Raw genomic sequence first — 24,172 nt, 5'->3', positions numbered from 1 at the left:
CTTGATTCTCATAAAACTTTTACAAATAGAATAATTTTTGATGGCATGGAAAGTCAGAGAGAGAGAGAGAGAGAGAGAGAGAGAGATTTTGGAAGTATAAGTTCGAATGCAGATTGTGACACAATACAGTGTCAAGCTAAAGAGAAAGAGGAAAAAACATTTACTGAGAAAGATAAAAGCAATTATGTGCTTTATGCAAGCTTAGTGGGTGTACAAAATATAGGGCTGATGTTGGGGAAAACAGTATGGACAGAGAATTAGTGCTGCCACTTTGTAGATGAAATTTATTTAAGGTTCTCTTGAACAGCCTTATTTTGCTCATAATTCTATGTTGTTCACATTTTGTTGTTTTTTGTTTCCTACATTCCCACCCCCACTCAACTTGTCCTCCTGCCCCCCCCCCCTCACCCCCACTCAGTCTTCTGTTTAATAATAAACATGTATATTTCCTCTTTCGTGTTTGTTGGCCAGCTTTGTATCTGTCACAACATAATTTAGTTTTCCATCATTCAGTGAGCTTTAGTTCAATGTATTCAGTGTTAATTGTCAGTTTAGCCAAACGTATAACGCATTACTTAAGACAGAGACGTTTTGTAGTAGTAGTGGTTGTAGTAGTAGTAGTAAAGCTTGCTTACAGTCAAATGCTCATGCTGATTTCATTAACATGCCATATTACCTGCACTCTGACAAGATTGCAACATGGTTTTTGAACAACCATTAGTATATCTGAATGTTGGTAATTTTATGTAGAAATGGCTTGATGTATGTGGCTTAATCAGTAAATCACAATGTGAAAATGAACAGAGAACCACATAAAGCTGCATGGAATGCACTAGGTTTTACTTTATTATAATTCTTTTGATGTGCTCCATAATATCTCAAAACATTGCTTAAATCTTGGAACAGACATGAGATTTCGGATTTATGAGCATGCTTCTTGAAAGAATTAAACCGTATGTCCCTTGAAAAACTTTATACCATACCCAGTGGTACTAATGTACTGTTGTACACCATTGCTACTCTTCCAATTTAGGTGCAAGAATTGTATGATCCTAAGGAAATGTACTTCATTCATGAAGAGGGTAGTTTCAATGCTACTTTGTAGTGTTCTTTAGTACTGTATGGGGTCATCACCACATCCCATTAATAAAGCAGATTCAAAGAAGAAGAGCAACTTTCATCCCAGTTTCATTTTGTAGACATTAGAATGTCACAGAAATGCTCATCAAACTTAAGTAGAAAATGCTACATTAGAGATGTTGTGCTTGTACATCAAGATCTAATTTCTGCAAACTACGTGACAGTGTGTGGTGCAAGGTACTTTTGCTATTACTGTCTTTTTCCCCCTTCTCTGTTCAATACATGAATTGCGCGTGGGAAAAATGATTTTTGGTAAACCTTCATGTTAGCTTTAAGTTCTCTGATCTTCTCATTGTGGTCATTTTGTGAAATGTGTGGGAGGAAGTAATAGGTTGTCCGACCCTTGCCAGAACATGGTCTCTGAGAACTTCCAACAATAAATTTCTCCATGATACGCAATACTTCTGTTGATGTGTATGCCACTGTAGTTTGTTCACCCCTGTAATGCTGTCATTCCAACTAAATAATCCTATGCCAAAACATGTTACTCTTTGTTGGACCTTGTCTCCCTCTTCTATTAATCCAACTTGATAAATGTTGCAGACTGATGAACAATACTCAAGAATCGGCCATACAAGTGTTTTGTAAGCCACTTCTTTCATGTCTAAATTACGTTTCCTTAATATTCTTCCAATGAATCTCAGCCTGGGATTTGATTTTCTTACTGTTTGTTATATGTGGTCATTCCACTTTAGGGCCACATGGTTACTCATAGGTATTTTATGGTAGCTACTGTTTCCAGTAATTTTTCATCAGTAGTGTTATTGAACAGTAGTGCATTTCTTCACCTATTTGTGTGTGATATGTTATATATATTTCTGTCCAGGGAAACTGCCAGTCCCTGTATAAATCAACAGACAATGTGGGTATGAGCTAGTGCATTGCCTTGATGCAAAACCCATGACTTGTTCAACAGTCCAGCTGTTTTTATTTATTTTGTCATGGAGTTGTGCAAGAATCACAAGGTAGTATTGTTGATTAATAGTTTGACCTTCAGGAACCCAGTGAATGTACAAAATGCTATGAATATTGGCAAAAACAATTATTGTTCCTTTGAATGTTGATTTGCTCATTCGAGCTTTTTTCACTCTTGGTGAAGTTGGGCCCTTCCAGTGCGTGGTCGGTGTGTAGTTTCTGGATCATAAGTGAGAAACCAAGAATCATCACATGTTATCATTCTTCCCAAGAAATTGGGACTATTGTCAGTGGCTTTCAAAGTGTCAGTACAAACATTTTCATGAGCTTCTTTTTGTTCGATTGTGAGAATTTTCGGCACCAGTTTGTCACTCGATTTGCTCGTGTTAAATTGGTTAGGTAAAATTTGCCTTACATATTCTTTGTCTATTCCTACAGATTCAGTAATCGATTGAATATGCAGTTGATGCTTAGATTGAATCGGAGTACTACTTTTTCAATATTTTCATCCATTTTTGATGTTGAAGGGCATCCTGCACATGAGTCATCAACAACATCATTTAAGTCATTTTTGAAATGCTTTAACCACTCAAAGACGTGCTAAGTGATAAACAGTCTTCCCCATACACTTCTTTTAGTGAAAGGTAGGTTTCAGTAGCAGTTTTTCCAAGTTTCATGTGAAATTTCATGACAATTCGTTTCTCTATTATTACACTTCACATTTTTCCAGCAAAACAAAAAACAGCCGAAAAACAGCTCTTACACAAAAAAAAAAGGCGACAGCCACACTGATTTGTCTATAGACACCAGAGGTGCCGCAGTCAACTGAGAAGGCTTCATGCAACCCAGCTATTTGTAGTTCATTTTTGGCTTATGCATACTTACTCTGTGACAGCATCAGTCCCATTATTTTATACCTACACCTCATATACAGCTGCATCATTTGTTAACAAATGGCTCTGAGCACTATGGGACTTAACATCTGAGGTCATCAGTCCATTTGTTAACAGCCTCTTAGAGCTTCCGACATTATCCACTAGATCATTTATGTACACTGTAAACAGTAATGGTTTCCAGTCACAAACCTGGTCAGATATTCGGCAAGCTAATATTTTGTTCACTAATTGACATTGTAGACCTGAATGAAATTCCTTCTTGAAGTAGCTCTACACCATTTTTTATATGGAGTGAAGGGGAAATACAATAGCTCTAGTGCATAATAACCACTTTGCAACTGCACCTACCATCTGGGAGTAAGTAACGGACTCCCTGTAACATTCTGTGCTGTTGTGCACCATTGGTCAGCAGCTAGCAGCAGCTGGACTAGGGAATTACTGTCCAACGCATAGGCTACACCAGGAAGCATGGACTGCTGACGAATGGTGCCATGTCGTGTCCACGAATGTATTGGGGTTCTGCCCTACTCCGGATAGCCAGCGTCAGTGAGGATGGTGGTGACCTGTGGAGAGGTCCCATTCTTCCAATCTTTTGGAGAGGTACATCAGTGTTACTCCTGGCATCGTGGTTTGGGATAGTCATCAGGTATGACTTCAGGTCACTGCTAACAGGGAACTTTGACAGCCCAGTGGTACGTAATGGACATCTAGCATCTTAATGTGTTACCCCTTGTGCAACAGTGTTGTGCCTCCATTTTTCAGTGGGTCAGTGTTCATCCATGTGTGCCACATGTCTCTGTGAGCTGTCTGAATGAAGTTGAGTTATTCTCATGGGCAGCAAGGCCCCATACCTGTCCCTGGTAGAATAGGTGTGTGACTACCTTGTATGTCAGTTAGTTACATATTCCATAGATTATTTGAATTGTGTTTATATATATATATATATATATATATATATATATATATATATATATATATATATATATATATATATATATATATAATTTTCCCCCCCTCGAAATGATGTGGAACAAGTCACTTTACAGGATATGTATGAGGTCTGTTCAGAAAATTCCGGAACATTCGTAATTTCGCACCAGTGGTGAGATGGAGTGAAATGCAGTTGTCATCCCTGCACACAGCTGTGTTTAATATGTAACTGCTATAAGTTTCATTCTTGCATGTCTGCTAGTTATTCTTCATTGCTGCATTGAGTAGAATGTTGTGTTGCACAGTTTGTAAATTTTGAGATGACAGAGTTAGAAGAGCAACGCGTCTGCATTAAATTTTGTATGAAACTCAAGAAACCCTTTAGAGAGACAGTGTTAGGAATGGTTCACATGATTTAAAAATGGCCGGACGGAAGTTAAACATGACCCTTGTTCAGGATGCCCTTCGACAGCTACCGATGATGCTCATATCAGAAAAGTCAACGAAATTGCATATGCCAAGTGAAGACTGACTGTCCGGGAGATTGCAGAAGAATGTAACATTTCAGTTGTATCATGTAATGAAATCCTGACACAGCATCTTGGAATGCATTGTGTTGCTGTCAAGTTTGTCCCATGCCTCATGAGTCAAGACCAGAAAGACCTTCATCTTGCAGTCTGTGAAGCACTTTTAAATCAGGCAAATGAGAATGAGATGTTCCTTAAGAGAATCAAAACTGGTGATGAGATATGGGTCTACAGTTATAATGTTGACACCAAGGTTCAATCTTCACAATGGGTCAGGAAAGGTTCTCCAAAACAAAAAAAGTTCAGGTCAGGTCAAATGTTTTCATGCTGATAGTTTTCGTTGATTTTGAAGGATTAGTTCATCGTGAATTCGTGCTGCAGGGATAAACTGTTAATTGATGGTACTATTGGGACATGTCACGACACCTGCGAGAAAATGTGAGAAGGAAACGGCCTGAAATGTGGCGAGACAATTCATGGTTCTTGCATCATGATAACGCACTCACACATTCATCCCTGTTGGTGTGTGACTGTCAGACAAAAAACAAAATCACTGTGCTGCCTCATTCTCTATACTCTCCAGGTCTGGCCTGTTGTGTACTTTTTTTTTTTTTATTTCCAAAATTGAAAACCCCATTGAAAGCACAAAGATTTGCGATGATAGATGAGATAAAAGAAAATTATTAGATTGTGGTTTGCATGATCCAGCAAGAGGCATACCAAGACTGCATCTGGAAGTGGAAATGACATTGGGAGTGGTGTATTGATTGTGGAGGAGAGTATTATGAAGGTGACCATGCAAAATAAGTAAAAGGTAAGCGTAGAAAAATTTTGTGAACAAAGTTCTGGAATCTTTGTAAATTTCACTTGTTTTTGCAATCACTGAAATAACATCACATGCCCTTTCAACCTCTGAAGTTTCATTTCATTTCATTTCTTCCTCCTTTTCTGGATACTTCACTTTTCTTGGCAAGCAATGTAACTATGTCTTTGCTTATATATGTGCCCTAATCGCCTTTAACATTACTCTCTTCATTGCTACACTATATGGAATTGAATCATATAATTGTTGCCTGTGTGTACTTTGAATACTTGTTTTCCAAATTACCTCAAAGATTTTTGGGATAACAATACTGTCATACCCATAAGTCCTGTGTAATTTCCTTGAGCAGTAGTCTGCAATTATACAAATACAGCTCTGAATTACAGTGACATCTGCTGTCAGGACTGCTTGTGCTTGATAAGGTTTTCAAACACTGGAACAATTCTAGAAAACAGATCCTTTTAGCATCTCATTTGTCATTCTTTAATAGATGGAGAGACAGTTGCAAGAACATACTTGACCTCTTAGCAACAAATAATCATGAACAAAAAAGGAATATCATGGCAAATATGGCAATTAGTGACCACAGGGTTGTTGTAGCGAGACCGAATACTGTAACATCCATATCCATAAAAAATAAATGCAAAATATATCTGTTTGAAAAAGCAAGTAAAAAATCTTTTAATACCTCCCTAAGAGACAGTCTCCACTAGACTGGATGTGGCTTAAATTCAAAGAAATAGTGGCAATTGATTTATACCAGATAGTTCAATAAGAGATTGAACTGGACCCTATGGTACACTAAAAAGTCAGATCACTGTTGCAGAAGCAATGAAAAAAGCACCCTAAATTTAAAAGAACACACAATCTCCAAGATCAGTGATGTTTTACAGATGCTCAAAATTTAGCACAGACATCAGAGCTAGATGCTTTTAATAGTTTCCACAACAAAGCACTGTCTCAAAATCTGGCAGAAAATGCAGAGATATTCTGATCGTCTGTGAAGTGCACCAGTGGCAAGACCATCAATATCCTCAATGTGTGATAGCAATAGTAATATTACTGATGACAGCGCCACTGAAGTGGAGTTGATAAATGAAGTTTTCTGAAATTCCTTCACCTAATAAGATGAATGAAATATTACAGAATCCGAGTCAAGAACAGCTGCAAACATGAGAAACTTAAGAGTCGATACCCTCTTTGTAGCGAAGCAACTTAAATTACTTAGTAAAGGAGAGGCCTCCGATCCAGATTGTGTACCAGTTAGGTTCCTTCCAGTGTGTACTGATACAATAGTTCCATACTTATCAATCATATACAACTGCCCGCTCAACAAAACATCAGTACCTTAAGACTGGAAAGCTTCCCAAGGAAGTGTTATAGGCCCCTTGCTGTTCGTAATCTATGTAAGCAATATGGGAGGCAATACAACCAGCTCTCTGAGAGTGTTTGCAGATTATTCCCTCATTTATTGTTTAGTAAAATCATCAGAAGATTAACACCAATTGCAAAATGATATAGACAAAATATCTATTTGGTGCAAAAAGGGGCAATTGACTAAATAATGAAAAGTCTAAGGTCATCCATACAAGCACTAAAAGGAATCATTAAATTTTGGTTACACAATAAATCACACCAATCTAAAAGCTGTAGATTCAACTAAATACCTAGGTATTATAATTACAGATAACATAAATGTTGTGGAGCAGGCTAACCGCAGACTATGTTTTAGTGGCAGAACACTTGAAGATGCAGGAGGTGTACCAACAAGACTGCCTACACTACTCTACACTTCACTTGTCTGTCCTCTTCTGGAGTATTGCTGCACTGTATGGGCTCTTTGCTGGACACTATTCATGGAGGACATGGAAAAAGTTCAAAGAAGGGCAGCTTAATCATCTACTTTCTCTTCCAAATGCAAAAATATGTTGTTGACAGCCACCTACATTGGGAGGAATGATAATCATAATAAAATGAGAGAACATCAAAGACTGTATGGGAAGATTTAAATGATGTTTTCCTGCTTGCTGTTCTGGAGTGGAACAGTAGAGGAATAGTGTGAAAGTGGTTTCATAAATCCTCTGCCAGGCAATTAAGTGTGAATTGCTGAGTAGTCATGTAGATGCAGATGAACTATCCTCCCAATAAATCTAAGTCTTCCATTTGCCTTCCTTGCCACTGAATCCACATCTCTATCAGATTCATATCTGGGTGCCAGTTGGGAATTGCAGGAAGGAAGTGATATTATCTTAGTGGTCAGATGTTATGCAGCAGCATGAAATGGGTTGAGGGATAACCAGGGTATTTGTAGCAAACTGACGCTCACAACCACCCTGATAGCTCCATTTACGTGCATGCTCCATACTGTCAGTTCTGGTACGGCATTCTGTATTGACACTTGGGAGCACAAGCCTGTAGTGTATGTGTGGCACGTGTGCAGAAAACAGAAATCACTGCAAGGTTGCATGCCATACTGTGGCTGAAGAGTGGACGCTCCAATAACAACAGGTTTTGATGCGGAACATGACTTTCCTGCTGAGGTATAATGTTTTCTTTGTGCACCAAGCTAACAGAGGATGTTTTTACTTGTGTGCTATATTTGTGAATGTGTAGTTTTGTACATTGTGTCCTCGGAAAAGTTAAAAACTTGTGTGGTTGCTTGTGTCACATTATATGTTGATTTCAACACAGAGAATGTAAAGAGAGAGAAATACAGGTTAAAAGGTGGTGATGTGAGAACAGAGACTGAGGCATATGCCTTCATTATGCAAACTATGTGAGAATGATCATGATGATTTTAAAAATTGTTTAAGGATGGATGGTGCCTGATTTGACTATATTTCGAACTTAATTGTGCCACTGATACCGAAGTGAGATACCTTTATGAGGAAATATGACCAACTTATGTAGAGCCAGATACTATTCGGAGTTACAGTGATTATGCGGTGTACTTCAGTAATGATGTCGAACTAGCATCGAAAGATGATATGGTTGGAGGAGGTGCAGCATTACCAACTAAATACAATTTTACGTATGTTACAACAATGTATCTCTCTCCTTTTTTTCATTTATCTTCTGTCCAATGCACTCTTTAGTGGGAATTTCATCTGTCGCTGTTCCTGCATCTTGGTATTCATTGTTAGTGTTGCAGTGAATATTACTAATGCTGTTGGTTAGTTCTTCCTGATCTTTTGTAAACACCAGTAAATCAGAATACCACAAGTTTGACTTGTACAAGTCATCTTTGGACTAACCACTACTTCTTGATTAATAAATTTTCTTTAATTCCTTTGGAAAGGAACTGCATGTACTCAGAACTCTCTTCCCCCACAAAGTCTTTGGTTGCATCCTGATACACAGGGTGTTAGGATTATAGGTACAGATATTGTAATATTTGGTACCATAATGTGTACCAAATTCAGTGTGTCTGTTATTTTTTATCTGTGTATAACAGTCTTCGTGCAAATGTATCACATAATTTACTATCTGACGTTTTTTTCCATGGCTGTAACTGTGCTGCAAAATGGACTACGCCTGTCAGTATAGACTATCCATTTGCCTTCCATGCATACACACTTCAATAGCTGAGAGCGCACTCCAGGCATATGTTAAGTCATGCATTTACAAATAGTTTTTTGGACCAGAACACAACTGCAGGTGAGAAGTGAGGGTAGAGACTGAACTTCTAGCATTTGTGGCATCTTACATTGACACACATGGTGTTTGTGCATGCCTGTACTGTACGTAGCAAAAGCGTTGGAAAAGTTGTCTATGTAAATGGGGCAAATCTCGTATTAATTGTCAGCATTCACATTCACTCCATTGGTAAAGGATTCGAGCAGGATCATGTCCTCAAGGACTCAGTAAATGAATTACTAGAATTTTTTAAAGGATGGAGATGATGTGAATTTTTCTGTCAGTCGGGATGTGATTATACTCCCCACCCATGGTTTATTTGTCTCTAGCACCTCACGATACTCCAATGTTCCGTAACTGGTAACACTTCTTGTGCATAAAATGTCATGAAGCGCAAAAGGCAAAAATCGTGAACTATTGTCTCTATAAGTGGCTTTTATTGTTGGAACATCTCTTTCAGTAGTAAATTAAAATTTATGTTAAGTTCCCAGCATTATTGCTATGGAAAATGTGATGGTGTTCCTGATTTGGAGTGACAGTAGCGCACAGATTCTCATCTCTAGTGGATGTGCTTGACTGATTATGTTGTCGTCTATCATACACCTCTGTCCTGCTGTTATCAGACTCTGTGCACTAAACTGACATCTCTTACTATGAAGCAACATTATCATTATGCAATTTAACAAGCGGAAAATAGTTTTCTGCTGATAAATCAGTCTTTAGAAGCAAAAAATTTTGTGCACTACACGTTTACGTATTTAATTGTAATTACGGGTATGTGTGTGTCCTGTGTGTAATACATGCCATCTGTCAGCTGTGTGCTTGGGCAGGGGTTGTATACTGTGAGCCATGTAAGAATTTGATAGCTATGAGAACTCTTTTTATTTTTTCTGAAACATTCTTACACATGCTTGAAAAGTGTTTGATTAAATTTCTCAACCGAAAACACATCTGCGAAGTCAAAATAAAACACACACAATTTATAACGTGGAAAGAAATAGTAATTGAATTTGAAGTCATTAAGTTAGAGAGCACATAAATATTGCGCAATGAAATGAGTAAATGTTACATTGAAAAACTCTCTCTCTCTCTCTCTCTCTCTCTCTCTCTCTCTCTCTCTCTCTCTCTCTCTCTCTCTCTCTCCCCCCCCCCCTCCCCCCCCCCCTCCCTCCTCATTTTTGTTTTAAACTCACTATGACAGATCTCCAAGTTTCCTTTTGTGATTAATTTCTTTTGTCTATTGTTCTATTTCATAAGAATTTCAATATTTTCACTGTGCTATGTAACCACTGTTGTTAAATGACAGAAATGCTGTGATGTACCATGCTATAGTGTGAGCAGAACACATCAGAAGCATTTTCATTTTGACAGTTGGGAGGTGATGGAAGGGTTCAACGAGAGGGTAGTATTACCTCTGCAGTTGATGTGACAGTTCAGTGCCAATCTTTTTAGCAGTTTGTTTTGCTGGCCCCGTGGGTAGCTTGCAGCATTTGGTGTTTGGCATTTGATGTGGTGACTACCGAGGGAGAGGCTGGTTGCTGGGACAGAGCCTGCCACAGACCTCATCGCCGCTGGTGCTGCAGTATATGGGTGATATTCAGCTTGTGCACCCAAGAGTGACAGTTTACCTTGGTTTTCATATCCCTTCTTATTCTTTGTCATGGCTATCAATTTTGGAAATTAAATTAAAGTTGATAGTTTCTCACTGGTTGAACCTCTTTTACTGTTTAATGCACCATAAGCCAAAATATTACTATGTCTTGGATTTGCGTGCCACCCGTGGGCTAGAGACGTTGAGGTTTTTTTGGGTTGGTTTGATTAAAGAGGTTACAATTTATGTAACTCTTAAGGGGTATGACTGTTGTTTTACCTGATAACATAAGTGATATATATTTGATTTAGTTGTTGCAAGTTCGCGTTTTTATTTTCATTTTGCAAAACATTGCCTTCATGGCAAATGTATGTAGGTCTTTCTGTTCTTGTGTTTTCTGTATTATATATGAATGATGTATCTGTCTTTTTAACTATGAGCTTAGATTTCGTTGACTAGTTAATCATTTCTTCATTCCTAATTGTTCTATTCCAGAAAGTACAAAATATGATACGTAATGAATACATGATCATTTAGTTGTACTGTGAGAATGAAACTTCTCACATTTGAATAATACAATTGTATTTACACAGTTGCAAAACTACAATGATGTGCTAGCACTCTTGTTGCCACTGTCAGAATATCCAATATGTGGTTGAATAGAGCATAAAAATGTAAATAGTAGCATTGTCTCCAGTATTCACAAATGATCTATGTGCACATTTTCCATTGGGTTTGTACATTTGTAACGGTCAGACGCCTATTAATTTACTATCAAATCATTGCATTCAGCATTAGTCTGATTAGGCAAAACATTTTGACAAACATTTGGGCATACTCCCACCTGCCCCTCCCCCCCACCCCTTCCCATCTCACCCCACCCACCCAATTGAATGAAATTTAAATAAAGTAAATGGAGAGATTTGAAGCAAAGGCCTTATCATTGTAATTTTTTCCCAACTCTTGTTTCCTATTTTGTCTGTCATCGTTTCTTCCTTTATTTCCTTTCCAGTAGACAGTCCTGAGGATTACATATCACCTTCAGTCTTGCACCATCAGTTATGATGACTCAGCTTATAATTATGTTGGGCAGCTTGCTTGTTGGAAATGTTTTGTGAACAAGGAAATTAGAGTGTAAATTACAGAGGAATACAACTGAATTGAAGATCAGATTATCTCAGTTGCACAATTAATGAAACTAATGTTCGACAAAGTGTGTAAAATTATTTAGTACCCATTGTTCGGCAGTAACACCTATTTGATTTATCTTGTGATTTGGTTTCACACTTAATAAACAAAAGTTAATTTTTGGAACGAAATAATTTCATTCCTGTTGATTACTCTGGAACTACTGACCACGACTAACTAATTTAAAAGGACTTTTTCTAAATTTTGTTAATAATTCATGTAATACTTTACTTTTTATTTACTCATGCACTTATTTATTTACAGATTGCAATGAAGTTAAAAATGTCAAGCCTGGAGCTGATTGATTGGGATATGGTGGATTACACAGTGATGTAGAGTGTGGGACTTTGGAAATTTGTTGAGTATAGTGTGTATAACAAAAAACGTTAGTGATGGCATCAAACATTGCTGCTAAGAATCATGTAATTTTCTATTTTTCATCCCCATTATCATTTGATAGCTAAAATCCTCTCTGAAGGAATGAAGCAAACCCCCACCGAAATATGTGAAATAATTTCTATTTGATGTTCACCAGATTTTATGTTATTTGGTCTTTCTTCACTATCTGATGATACCTGTTAGTAGAAGCAAAGCAAGTAAATAAAAATGGTATAGACTGAGAGCAGCTAACAGTTCAGCAGAATCTTGTGGTTGGTGCATGATTGTGACTGCAAAAAACTGTGAAATAGTACAAACATTTTAGTGAATCTTTTGTACAAATTATTATTATAAGAGCAAATGTGAAAAAAAAATAATGTCCTGACAGTGGGTACCGAACACTTTGAATAGCTTGCAAGTTAAAAAGAGAAAGCTGTATTGTATTGTATAAATGTGTAATATTTTATGTAATTATGAGAGATGATTCATGCTGGACAGGTCTTGGGAAAAGCTGTAAATGTAATCTCTTAGTAAACAAAGACATTTCAAGGTGGCAACTGGTATGCGAATTATCACAGATACGAAGTGTGTGAGTGACTCTTTATGACTAATGTTAATGCTATCTTTTTGCCAGAACTCATTGCTTCATTTAGCTTTCAGAACTACTTAGGCAACAAGTTGACAAATTCTTGCTCTTCAAGCAGATACACAAAACTAAAATTCTGTGCAATTAATATGATGGTAAGATGAATATTGGTAAAAAGTTTGGAATGTATTAATACAACAAATGAAAAAATATTTGTAATTAAAGACAACCAGAGATTTGTAGTAGGGGTGCTAATACTTCAGAAAACATTGTTTCTGAATAAACAAAATATCTGTGTTACCAGACTCATCGAAGTCTGGGCTGTAATATACAAAATACCTGTATTACCAGTCTCATCAAAATCTGGGCTGTAAACCTGATCCAAAAACGATGGTTCATTCCCGATTGATCTGGCTCATTTGTTGTGGGAAGTGTGAAATTTTCAAATTAACCTATTTATTAATTTGCTGCACTTATTGCTCTTAAAATCCTAAATTTATACCATATGTGTCCATTTTGGATGAAAGTGTTCACAAAATCAGTCGTAATGACAGTTCTTCTACAGATACATTCAGATAGCCCAGATCTAGCAAAATATGCTGTGTCAACTGTGGTGTTATGAACGAACATTTAGTCAATTGGATCTTATAAGTGTGGTGTATTTATTTAAACCTCCACTGCTGAATGTTATTTAAATTAAGGAAATGTATATACAAAAACAAAACAAAATACTTCAGTACAGTTATGCATAAATCAGTATAGAAATAAAAAGTGTGTGGCATAGCATATTAGCACAGCTCGATTGTGATTACTCCCTCTTCCCTTTTTCTGCTTTGTCTTTGCTTCCTAAAATAATAATTATGTGTCATTATGTTTGTTAATACTTGTCACTGCTTCCAAATCTTTCACACAACCTTCATTTTTTGTGCTCCAAATTTTGTTACTCTGATATCTTAATTTTTCATCACCACTAACATCATGAATATTGTAATCTTTATTATATACACTTATATTTTTATTCTACTCATTTCTTAATTATCTTTTCCTCCACTTCATTACATCTCACTGCTCATATCTCATCAGCAAGTTCACAGTTATTCAATCTGATATTGTATTATCAGTGTTCCTTTCATTTTACTCCTTTCCTCTGCTGCATGTCCTGAGCTTTTCTTCTTTATCTGTATTTCTCAGTTACCTGCCACCACTTTCTTACCTTCAGACAACACTTAACCTGCATCTGTGGAAGTGGGACAATTTGGTTCTGAAAGCACGTAGTTGAGTGAGTATTTAAAAGTGTATCAGTCAGCCAGGACCTTTGGATTGTATTTCGTATGTACAGCTATTTTGACATGCTGTTGTTGTTAGTATTTTTAGACCTTCATACTTTACATTCTTGTTCATATTGTATTAATATGCTGCCAGTTTTGTTGTAGTTTGAATTGATGTGGCATATTTCCATTTGGATATCAGTTCACAGTTTATATCTTGTTACCGAAGAACACCTTTCTGCCTTTTACGGAAGATCATTACATATAAAAGCAGTGGAGGGTGTAATGCAGAACAGAATGAATAGCTGAAAACTAGAAATTTTGTAAAACTATTTGATGTCACAACGGAGTAGGCAATTATCTAGAAATTTTCTGTGGTGCAAATATTAAGTTAATTATACATTTAAGGTGTTTGTAAATTCATTTGTGAATAAAAGCTACAAGGCATAGAGATTCTGGTTATAGATTAATGTACTAAATGGAAGATGTTTGTTGTAAAAATTCTCATGTCCAGTTAAACAATACCATGGCAGATATAAATGTAACTGAAAAGTGCAAGAGTCTAAGTATGCAAGAGTCTTAAGTATGGAAGGAATATGTTTAAGTATTATTAGATATCTAAGTGCATTTAATGGACATTTACTGAAATAGTATTTAAATTTTTTACCCTATTTGTTATGCCCATATGTGTATGGACAGTGTGTGTGTTTGTTTTGTTTTGTGTGTGTGTGTGTGTGTGTGTGTGTGTGTGTGTGTGTGTGAGAGGGAGAGAGAGAGAGAGAGAGAGAGAGAGAGAGAGAGAGAGAGAATGTGGCTGAAGGTAAATTATGAAAACTATCCTGTGTTCTTAGACTATAGATTACAGTCATATCATGGAAAACAGAGGATTTATTGGATTGATATGAAATACTGTAGCATCTATTGCTTCACTGGGAAGATATTTTAAGACAAGAAATGTTTATATACGATATTACATTGATAAAATGCCAAAGACGAGAACAGTCATGCAATATAAGCTACCTTTTCCTTTTTTCTGCAGTATGTCCCTCCTAAGAGATGTGTGGTGCCATTTTCCTTATTTGCAGTTTAATTTCTGTTATGTCTAAGTTTGTTCACCCAGAAACATCCATTTTGACAGAAAATGTGAGTTAGTTTATCATTATACACAAAGAGTTGTCCAAATTGATAGCAGATTTGCTGTATCACCAGAGCAGCCTTGGATTAATGTTGTACAATGTTAACTATAAAGGTATTTATTGGTAGTGATACAAAAAACAAGGAGAAACATTTGCGTTTCCAGCAGCAACTGCATAAGACAGCTGTGCTGCACCATGCTGAGTTTGCAGTCCCATTACGCCACTGAGCTGTGCCATGGTGTCAGCAGCTGAATTCTTGTGATGCTGCAGAAGCTTATTGTTCTTCTGTTTTGTTGACTTCCATCATATATTCGTTAACTGAATTTAGCTCCAGACCAATTTGAGGTTACTGTATAATTTGGACACTTAATGGTGCAGTGCAGACGACAAATGGTGCAGTGCAGACGACAATTGTTATAAAAGAAACGGAAATCAAATTTTGTGTTACCACTTGCATCACATGAAATACCTGATTAACAAGTTTTGTTTGGGCTGTTCCACTTACACCACAAAACAATTTGAAAATACGTTCAGAAATGGCAGAGAGGAGTGTGCTGACAATTTTTGTTAGGGACATGCAGCATAAAGCTGTCAGAGTCTTGATTAGTTCCTTGCATGACACACCAAGATGTGTTTTATTCTGAGATTTTTGTGCAAGTTGTGTGTTTAAAATAAGTGTTCTGTGTTTTATTACTTTATTTTCATTGAACTGTTGATTATAAACAAAAGTACTTGATTACCATTGATAACTAAATATGTCAGCATATTTGAAGCACTCTCCTTCTGCATTACTGCACTGTCGATGTCTGTGGATGCACTGAGGAACTCATATAAAATGATAGAACCTTCTTTGACAAGCAAAAGGTTTCCTGCTCACTTGCAGTTTCACACACTGTTGCCCACTTATGTGATGATGATTGAGAGATCTGAATCCTTGCTTCACTTAAACACTTCATGTTGGTTTTGTGGATGTAATGTAGCACATATTGAAGCTGACCAACACTCTCAATGAAGTAAGAATCATACAAGTTTCACTGCAAATTTCTTAATATTTAAATATGAAAGACTAATATATGACTTTATGCTGCAAGATCCAGGCCTTGATCGTTTCCTGTGTTGTCAGCGCTGTTTTCTTCCATTGGTTCTCACTGGGTGAAATAGCCCCTTTTTATGCAAAATGCATAACACATATATGAACAAAAGCTGCCCTTTGTTACACTGTGACCACTCTCCTTTCCTCCTTTGTGAATGCCAAATCCATGTTCTACATGGGTACACGTTTTATTCAAAGCTTTCGTTGCTAAAATTGTGTTCAAAGCAAAATGTTGTAGGTTTATTGCTTCTTATTGCTGTTTATTCTTAATTATTTCCCAGGACACGCTCAAGATCTCTTCAAATGTTGGGTAGTGTTAGTGCAGTGGAACTTATTACATTTTTTGAGACAAAGGTGTCCACGGCAGTAAAACAGCATCCTGAACTATCTGACAAACTGCAGACAGTAACCAAAGATACACAGAACAAAAGAAATTACAACCTTAACAATAGCTGTGATTCCTGCTTAAGATTATCAGTTTACAAGACGAAATAAAATTGGTATTGTTTTTAATAATCAGTTTATTTTAGTTTATTAATGTGAAAAATGCCATTCAGTCAAGATATGAGGAAAAGTTAATGTTTCATAGTTTGCAGATTATGCCACAGGAGAAATTAGTATTCATTGGCTGGGTTGCATTTGAAAACATTTGATCTATATGCGGTTTGCTCTCTTCTTTGGCACAAGATTAATGATATTTGACTATACATTCAAGGCACGTTAGTTAATTGTTGAATGAATTCTGTTTGTATTTCCATCCCAGATTTGTTTGTTACTTTGCAAAATGATTTATGAATCAAAATATAGTTCACACACTACTTTCTCATTTAATGAATCAGCTGTATAATGTTGTTACTGAATGTTGTATATCATCTGACAGTTGGTAACATACTGTGTGGACTTCATTTCACTGCTCTCTGAAAAGGACTTTGTTAAGCTATGTATAAGCACTTTGACTGCTTTTCTTTTTGTGAAGATTCATAATTTGATGTTCATTTGAGCTGTATAACTGTAATGTATATTCCACTGGACTTTCATAATTTACAAACCTGTGTGTTCACTTGATGATAGAATGAAATTTTAATTGTTTAAGTATTTGTTTGTGAAGATAATTCCATTAATTACTCCTAAAATGTATATAATGTAGGTAGCTCACTGTAATCTTTGTTTAGTCATAGAAAAACCTGAAATATAGCTATCTGCACTTATCTGTCTGTTAATTTTGTCTGTGCATTCCTCCTAGATGTATTATTATGGTACAGAAACAAAATAAAGTTTATATGCTAGAAATCCTACTATAACTCATATTCTCTGTGTATATGATGACATTTTACAAAGGAAGTTATACATGTGGTGAGTGTGTGTGGTGGGGGAGGGACTATCACTCAGAGATATTTTTGTTCTGCTGTGAGAAAACAGCTGAACTGATATTTACAAACCTGGCAATGGTGTTCTCTCATTTCAGAGTTGATACTTCGAAATTACTGTTTGAGATGCGTAGGTGCAAAAGCCCCAGTTTATAACATGATTTAGTTGTGCCAAAGAATATATTACTGTAACATCATGCTTTTCTTTAGTCGTCCGATGACACCAGAATTCCGTATAAGAGATTTATATTATTGCTTGTGCACTTTTGTCAGCATATCCCATAAGAAATACTTTGAAAAGCAATGAAAGCTAATGCATAATTGAAGAAACATTTATGTGATATTTTGAATGTGAAATTTGCTTTCCAGTTGTAGAAGTATCGAAATACTGGTAAGACAAAAAAAAAATTCATCTTCCTAAAATGACTAAATAGTTAATTTTCTGTTAAGGTGGCCCAGGTGAAGGTAGACGTCATTATAAAAATAGAGTAAGAAGTGATATTTCGCATCTATAAACGCAGATACTGAGTGTTTCACCATGAACTCATTTAGTAAGTAGCTGGTGCCTGTATCATGTTAGTGCAACTGTAATGTTGAAGAACATACAGTAAAAGGTAGATATAATATGGTTGTCTGGGAGGGGGGGGGGTTAAAGAATATTAGAAGTGAAACATTAAAAAATGCCAAATACAGTGATCAAATAAACTCAGTCAAACAGTAACCAAACAATAGTACTACAGTAGTTCCAAATGAAATACTGTACTTCACTATAGTATGTAAAATACACTTCAAAGTACATAACTATGTGCAAAACTGTCTACAAGCTACTGCAGGTTCATTCTTCTACTACTTTAAAGAAGTTAGTTATTTTTGGCGGCTCATTTCACTTTTTTTTTTTTTCATCAGTTGTAACAACTGAATATGATTTGCTTCACTTTGTCATCAACCACTTCATCATTCTCATTTCATAGAGCATCAATAATTTCTTGGTCTCTCTGATTCTGAAATGGATTCCTCTTTGTCAGTGATTGCAGAATGGTTCAAGTCTTCGAGATCACTATTGCACTGTACTGCAGGACATAATGCACTACTGTTGAAACCTGCATCACTACATTCCTTACCAGTTGCATTTTCTTCAATGGTACACTTTTCTCAGCAATTCCTAATACTAGTCATGCCAGCTCTGTTGAATATGCAACAGTCTCAGATAAGGAGATAGAAATGGTATTGAAATCTGTAATTTACTATTGAAGTGAGCAGTTCATGGCAATAATAAGCCTTAAATGCTCTCCAATGGGCAAATTAATGCCATCGTGAAAAAAAAAATTTTTTTTCACTTTTCTGTCTTCTGGCTGAAGCATATCAGTGATCAAGGATTCCATGAGCTGCTTCAGTCAGCTTAAGTGATCACTGATGCTTCCTCACTAACAGAACAAAATCTACTTGAAACCAGTTTAAGAAGCTGCCACATGTCATCAAAGCATTCTTTGACTGCATGTAAGTGATCTTTAATGAACACATGTTTATACGCTGAAAACATTCTGGGCTTTTACTTTTACAATACAAAGAGGTTTCAGTTTATGACTGCTCCATTTATTTGGAGGAAAGAGGAGGGTAATTTCTCCTTATTCATTTTGAAACCCATCCTATTTCCTGGATGTTTTACAGCAAGAGTTCTGGTTGTGAGAAGTTGAAAATGAATTGCCATTTCATCTCAACTATCCACTTGATCATCATTTAAATTTTCATCTAGTAATAATTTGTGTAGAATCCTAGGAAAGCATGAAGCACATTCACAAACTGAAGACCTTTCGACTCTTTCTATGCTGGCTAATCCCATGGTGTCATTGCCACTATGAAAACCATTCGTCAGAGGCAATGAAGTCTTTCTGCTGTGTAAATCAAAGTGAAATTTTGCAGCTTGGGCTTTAAAGGTTGGACCACCAAAAGGTGGCACAGCTTCAATTTGCTTTACTAAAAATCGTCTATAAAGACATTTGTCAAATTCACTATTTTTCGTAGTTTCATCCTTTTTCTGTCCACTCCCACTTACAAAGCTTCTAAATTTTTTCTTTTCTCTCATTCGTCCCTGATTGTTCCTTCAGTTATATAACACTCACATGCTGAAAATGTTTTTGTGTCACTATTCCTCAGATGATCAGTAATTTTATCACAAATAGAATACATTTTTTGCTTCAGCAATGTTGTAACAAGCATACAGAAATCTGTAGACTATGTGAATCAGCCATGATGCGCATTACAGTAGCACTCATTTTATTGTCAAGCATTTTTACACAATCACTTCATTGTTAACTGTGAGACAAGTATTTGGGTTTCTGTCCACCAACAATCCCAATATAATGATAAGACAAACTCAGTTTGAGTTTGGTTATCCCAATCCCTTTTGATTATTCTTTTCAAGGCTCGAAGATTAGTGGGGTAAATGGTACCATACAAATGTTACCTCCAAACTATAATAAAATTTTACACTGTGTTATATCTGAATCTGCGGTATTTCATACGGCAGTGTATTGAGCTATTACTGTATTTTATGTTTTGTTTGAACATTATGGCCCAAAATACTCAGTGCTGTCGACAACGTGATTCTATTTGTATATTTTTTTGTAATGTGGAGATATTTCAAACTACTACCTCAATTAGCATTTCCTTCAGAAACAAATTCAGTGTCGATGCCTAGAACATGGAACAGTGCATGCTGACATCTGCGTAAGACATCACTGGACATGCATGTAGTTAGCAAACTGCTCTCCCAGTAGTGAATGTCTGCTTTCAAAACTAGACCCTGCTTCTCATCAAAATAGCTCAGACGTCTGTACAGTGGCAAGCAGCTGATACTAGTCCTCCCACTGAGGAAAACTATGACAGTGCTGAGGATTGTCAAGTGGCTTATTTGTGGTGGTCAGATGTTCACATTGACCTCTAACTATTGGAAAGAGGCTTACCTGCAGAATTAATGTACACTTATTTCCATAAACTAAAGAAAACTAAAAAAAAAAAAAATAATCTTTCGTTGAGTAGGCATTTGTTTGCAAGTCAAACTGTGTGCACGCATGCATTGACCAGATTAAATTATCGCATTGCTTTGGTTAAGGGCATGCATAAACATTGAGGATGTCATCTGCACTTACACAGTTACATATGATAATGCATGGAGATCTGTAAGTTCATATAAAGATACACCACCCCACACACGTAAAGACATTGCCTCAACTGAAGACAGTTACTGGATTTGGACGTTTAATGGATGATAATAGGTTCAGGCTTATAGCCAAAGAGGAAATTGGTGGGGGTGCTGTCTTAATCCTTGGAGTGCATAGTTGAAATATCAATCATGTTTTAAGTTCCAAGACATCTAGAGATGGGGAAATCTCTCTGTGCGCGGGGGCGCGGGCGCACTCCTGAAATCACTTGACAAGGCAGTTCTTCAACTGGCAGTGCCGGTGAGATACATTTTCCATTGGTTGGTTCAGTGTGAAACTTCTTGGATTTTTTCAGGAATCACGGTGGCTTATCTTCCTGTTTGCTCCTTTGATTTCAGGTGGATGATAATAGATCAGGATTTATCTCCCATAACAAGTATGCCTAGGCATTATTACTTTTACAATGGAAACTGCACAAAGTTCTTTACATGTAGCAAATATGGTCTTTTAGCTGTGCAGTCTAATAATCTGCCACCCATCTTGCAAACATTGCATGGACCCGCTTGGCATCATGAAGAGTAAGATGTATTTAACTGACACTACAACCCGTATCTGATGTTTACAGCAATATGTTGATTAACATTCTCTTCTACTGCTGCAATGTTTTCTAACATCAATATTCAAAATGAGTGCTTGTTGTAGAGGTACTGCCATTTGTTAACTTACCTTACCACCCACACAACAGCTGAAATGACTGGTACTGCTCAACATCGTACTAAGAAATCTTCACTATTCAGAAACCGTACAACAGACACTAAGGTATGTGTTTGAATATACTTTTATAAGTACGTAGGATTTCGTGTTGCATTATAGTAGTAGGATGAGACCTTACAAAGTAAGCTGTAGGTTTAGAAAACTATAGGTGCATTGTTTTCAGATGCAGAATACCTCACATGTATGCATTTGAATATTCGATAATGTTAAATCTCAAACTGAAACTATAATGTGATTGAAACTAAATGCCATTAAGCTTTTTCTTCCAACGAACGCTCTCAATGTCCACCACTGCCACTGTGCCATAACAGAGTTCATTAGTGGGATGTGTATGTTTAATCTGTTATTGAACACTTCCAGCAGTTCACTTAATTATCACCAGTCACAGCACATGTTGGCAGTCAGGTCCCTGTTATTCAAGTTTCAACAGAGGTGCAGCTGGAAACTGATGTGGCATTTTTGTAGGGCCACATGATAAATGCAAATGACATGTAGTTTTAATAAAGTGGAGAAATGTACACTACATCATCAAAAGTTTCTGAGCACCTATGGGTGGATATTAATATGGGGTATGCCCACCCTTTACCTTCATGATGTCTTGAACTCTGTTGGGGACGCTTTCAATGAGGTACCTGAATGTCTGTACAGGTCTCTTCCTTAAGGACCAAAACAAGAGAAGGTGGTGAGTTTTTTTATTTATTTGTTTGTTTAATTTGTTTATTCTTCATAATTACAGCTTATCATCTGAAAAGCTAAAATAAGCCATACAAATCACATTTCCTTGAATAGTAATAAATTATGTATTAACTATTTATTTCTGTTACTCAATTTTTAAAATACAACAACAACAACAACAACTACTACTACTACTACTACTACTACAACTACAAAACTACAATAAAACCCTTAACCAGTTGTCCAACTACTAATACTTCCATAAGCACTACAAAATCTGTTCTCTGTTTGTTCATTCATTTTGGTCAGTAGATTGTTGTTTCCACTACTGGATCCACCCTAATAATACCCTGATCAACAAGCATAGTCTGCTGTATTCCTTGGGCATCAGGCAGCACATCAGCAGTGTTCCCACTATAGCAAGAAATTCCAGCCATCACTGTTACATCTTAAAGTTTGCACTTCCAGGATCACTTGCACCAATGCAATGTAGATTCTTGGAACACTATTTAATTTGGTAGTCTCTGATCTCAGTTATCTTCTCACCACCTGTAGAGTATGTTGCCTATTCTGGATGGCGGCATGCTGAGTTATGGTTTAATGCCTTGTGAAGTCTTCTTTGGCCTTCCTGGATACTGTGGCTGCAGTATTGGCCAAGATGCCCCAGGTCGACTTGCTCCTTAGTGCTGCTTCGGGATGCATTATCCTTAACACCTGACGTCCATCACCCGCCGTATCTTCATAGTGCGCGCAGTCCCACAGTGTGTGTCCTGGTGTGCCCACACTGCTGCAGGCACAGCTATCATTCATCTGTCTTCTGATTTTGAATAGATACATAGCATGCGGGCCATGGCCAGTCAGGTAATGTATCAATCCACCTGATGGGTTAAGAAATCTCATTTTTAGTCTCTCCCTGATGTTGCAGAGAAATTCATACGTTCTCCTGCCTATGCGTGAAGTGTCCCATTCATTTTGCCACAGTTGTAATATGTGATCTTTTATTACCTTTTTTCGAATTTATGTCAGTTCCAAGCACCCTTCGTACTTCCATTTGATTGCCTTTCTTTAACAAATAAAAAGCTCCCCTATTCCTAATTGCAAAATCCAATGAGTATATTTCTAGAATTACTAACAAAGCATCATTTGGCATAGTGCAGTAGGTGCCCATTAATCTTAGTAGCATGCCTCGTTGAACTCTTCTCCCTACTGAGGCTGGCTTCACTAGCTGCTATCTTATGAGTCCAAACGCTCGCACCATATCCTACGATTGATGTTAATATAGATTGGTGGTGTGCTCTGATTGTTTTCAAGGAAGGCCGAAATGGCCTATTCTCAATGTTTACAATTTTACTCATCACGTTTGTACCTTTTCTGCCTGCTTCCTCTATATGATGTGCAATGTTACGACATTTGTCCAGAAATATCACCAAATATCTTGTTACTGTGTTTCTCCTAACTGTTACATCATTTAATTTTTTAGGGTTTCTTATTAGGTTACCTTTCAGCAGGAGGCATGTCGTTTTGTGAGGTGCTAGTGACAATTTAACACTTCGACACCAGCCCCCAAGTTTGTGGAACGCCACATTAATTTTTTCTTCTATAATTCTTCTGAAGTCACCATTTACAGCAAACTGGACAAGGTCTGCAAATGCTACCATCCACATCTAACGATTCTTTAGTGAGGTGCTTACGTGAGGTGTGAATTGTTCTGCGCCGGCCATTGTGGCCGAGCGGTTCTGGCGCTTCACTCTGGAACCGCACAACTGCTACGGTCGCAGGTTCAAATCCTGCCTCGGGAATGGGTGTGTGTGATGTCCTTAGGTTAGTTAGGTTTAGGTAGTTCTAAGTCTAGGGACTGATGACCTCGGATGTTAAGTCCCATAGTGCTTAGAGCCATTTGAACTGTCCTGCACCCTGTGTCAGCTGTAGTTTGTGCAAAGCTTAGACTTAATGTGTCGTGAAAGAAACATCCGCACACCTTTGAATTGCTTTTTAATCAGCGGAATCTAACTGCTACCGTACGAATAGTGAGCTGAAATTAGACTCTTGCCTGCTCATCAAACGACCCTGAAAACATAACATCTGCTT

At 37.0% G+C, this 24,172-nt stretch overlaps 1 protein-coding gene across 1 annotated transcript in view; it reads left to right on the top strand.

The window, feature by feature from the left end:
* LOC126470614 (uncharacterized) overlaps positions 1–17,315 on the top strand; it is a 208,736-nt gene extending 191,421 nt beyond the window's left edge. Inside the window, exon 20 of the mRNA XM_050098568.1 lies at positions 11,911–17,315. The gene's annotated coding sequence lies outside the window, so the exon portion shown is untranslated. The remainder of the gene's footprint in view (positions 1–11,910) is intronic.
* The last annotated feature ends 6,857 nt before the right edge of the window (positions 17,316–24,172 follow it).

The sequence above is a fragment of the Schistocerca serialis genome, chromosome 3, assembly GCF_023864345.2.
Source record: "Schistocerca serialis cubense isolate TAMUIC-IGC-003099 chromosome 3, iqSchSeri2.2, whole genome shotgun sequence".
NCBI lineage: Eukaryota > Metazoa > Arthropoda > Insecta > Orthoptera > Acrididae > Schistocerca > Schistocerca serialis.
This window is presented reverse-complemented; position numbering and strand designations above follow the sequence as displayed.